The sequence below is a fragment of the Cebus imitator genome, unplaced genomic scaffold (genome assembly GCF_001604975.1).
Source record: "Cebus imitator isolate Cc_AM_T3 unplaced genomic scaffold, Cebus_imitator-1.0 Scaffold90, whole genome shotgun sequence".
Classification (NCBI taxonomy): domain Eukaryota; kingdom Metazoa; phylum Chordata; class Mammalia; order Primates; family Cebidae; genus Cebus; species Cebus imitator.
Genome location: NW_016107405.1, coordinates 5,558,038 through 5,561,065, shown reverse-complemented (window position 1 = coordinate 5,561,065; position 3,028 = coordinate 5,558,038).

Sequence of the window (3,028 nt, the reverse complement as noted above, 5' to 3'; positions counted from 1 at the left end):
GGTTGCTTTTTTCTTGTAAATTTGTTCAAGTTTTTGTAGATGCTGAAGATTAGACTTCGGTCAGATGGATAGATTGCAAAAATTGTCTCCCATTCTATTGGTTGCCCGTTCACTCTGATGACAGTTTCTCTCGCTGTACAGAAGCTCTTTAATTAGATCTCATTTGTCAATTTTTGCTTGTTGCAATTACTTTTGGTGTCTTCATCATCTTAATCCTAATCCATCTTGAGTTGATTTTTGTATGTGGTGTAAGGAAGGGGCCTAGTTTTAATTTTCTGCATATGGCATGCCAGTTCTCCCAGCACCATCTACTAAATAGAGAATCCTTTCCCCATTGCTTGTTTTGTCAGGATTGTCAAAGATTAGATGGTTGTGGGTGTGCTCTCCAGCAAGGGCTCAGAACTAAGCTGAGACTGAGATGGCTGAAATGGCAGAAGTAAGCTTCAGAAAGTGGGTAATAATGAACTTTGCTGAACTAAAGGAACATGTTGTAACCTAATGCAAAGAAGCTAAGAATCATGATAAGACAATACAGGAGCTGATGGCCAAAATAGCCAGTTTAGAGAGAAATATAACCAATTTCCTAGAGCTGAAAAACATACTACAAGAACTTCACAATGTAATCATACATACTAACAGCAGACCAAATCAAGTGGAGAAAGGAATCTCAGAGCCTGAAGACTGTCATTCTGAAATAAGACAGGCAGACAAGAATAGATTTAAAAAAAAAAAAAGAATGAAAAGGAATTAATAAAACCTCTGAGAAATATGGAATTATGTAAAGACACAGACTCTATGACTGATTGGGGTGCCTGAAAGAGATTGTGAGAATGGAACCAAGTTGGAAATCATACATCAGGATATCATGCAGCAGAACCTCCCCAACCCAGACAGGCCAACATTCAAATTCAATAAATGCAGACAACCCCAATAAGATACTCCATGAGAATATCATCCCCAAGACACATATTTATCAGATTCTCCAAGGTCAAAATAAAAGAAAAAAATGTTAAGGGCTGTCAAAGTGAAAGGCCAGATCACCTACAAAGGGAAGCCCATCACACTGTTAGCAGACCTCTCAAGGAAAACCCTACAAGCCAGAAGATGTTAGGGGCCAATATTTAACATTCTTAAAGAAAATAATTTCCAAGCCAGAATTTCATAACTGGCCAAACCAAGCTTTATAAGTGAAGGAGAAATAAGATCCTTTTCAGACAAGCAAATGCTGAGGGTATTTGTTACCACCACCTTGCCTTGCAAGAGCTCCTGAAGGAAGCACTAAATAAGGAAAGGCAAAACCATTACCAGCCACTACAAAATCACACTGAAGAACACAGACCAGTGATAGTATGAAGCGAGCATGAAAATAAGTCTTCAAAATAACCAGCTGGCATTATGATGACAGGGTCAAATCTACATATAACAATACTAACCTTAAATGTAAATGGGCTAAATGCCCCAATTAAAGACACAGAATGGTCAACTGGATAAAGAATCACAACCCATCAGTATGTTGTCTTCAAGAGAACCAGCTCATATGCAAAGACATACACAGATTCAATATAAAGCAATGAAGGAAAATTTACCAAGCAAATGGAAAATAGAAAAAAATAGGGGTTGCAATCCTAGTTTCTAACAAAACAGACTTTAAACCAACAAAGATCAAAAAGACAAAGAAGGGTATCACATAATCTTAAAGTATTCAATTCAACAAGAAGAGATAACTATCCTAAAAATATATATACCCAGTACAAGAACAACCAGATTCATGAAGTAAATTCTTAGAGACCTTCGAAAAGACTTAAACTCACACACAACAATAGTGGGAGATTTTAACACGCCACTGACAATATTAGACAGATCATCAAGACAGAAAATTAAGATATTCAGAAGATGAAATCACCTCTGGATTAAGTGGACCTGATAAATATCTACAGAACTCTTTACCCAAATAAAACAGAAGATACATTCTTCTCATCATCACATGGCACTTACTCTAAAATTGATCACATAATCAGAAGTAAAAGACTCCTCAGAAAATGTGAAAGAACTTAAATCATAACAGTCTCTCAGACCACAGCACAATCAAATTAGAACTCAAGATTAAGAAATTCACTCAAAACCACACAACTACATAGAAACTGAACAACCTGCTCCTGAATGACTTTGAATAAATAATGAAATTAAAGCAGAAATCAAGAAGTTCTTTGAAACCAATGAGAACAAAGAGATAATGTACCAGAATCTCTGGGATGCAACTAAATAAAGCAGTGTTAAGAGGGAAATTTATTATAATTCACAACAAATTTTGAAAATGAGTCCTCCTCTCCATTTTCCCTGCCACTTCTCTAGTTCATAATTATAGTCACCTCCTAATGGGTCATGCTACCTGCTGAAATCACCCTCTGAAATCAATATCACACATTACTTAGCACGAAAAGGAATGAAGTACAAACACATGTGACAATTGGGTATTGAAAACATCATGCTAATTGATATATATAGTGTACTGAGTTGAATGGTATCCCCCAAAATTTCACATCCACCTGAACCTGTAAATGTGACCTTATTTAAAAATAAGGTCATGGCATCATACACAACCACATAAAAAAGAGATCGTACTGGATTACCGTGGACCCTAAATCCAATATGACTGGTTTCCTTATAAAAAGAGAGAAATCTGGACACACAGAGAATCAGAGACACAGACACACAGGAGAGACTGCCACATAAAAACAGAGGCAGAGATTAAGGTGATGCATCTATAAACCAAGGACTGTCAGCAACTGCCAGAAGCTGGGAAGAGTCAAGGAAAGATCATCCCCTACAGCTTTCAGAGGAAGCATGGACCTGCTGACAACCTGATGTTAAATTTCTAGCCTCCAGAGCTGTGAGAGAATAAATTTGTTGTTATAAGCCTCCCAATTTGTAGTAATTTTTTTTTTGTTTTGTTTTTTTTTTGTTTTTGTTTTTACGATGGTATAAAGCCATGCGTGCTCAGTAGAAACTGTACTTGGGCAACCCATAC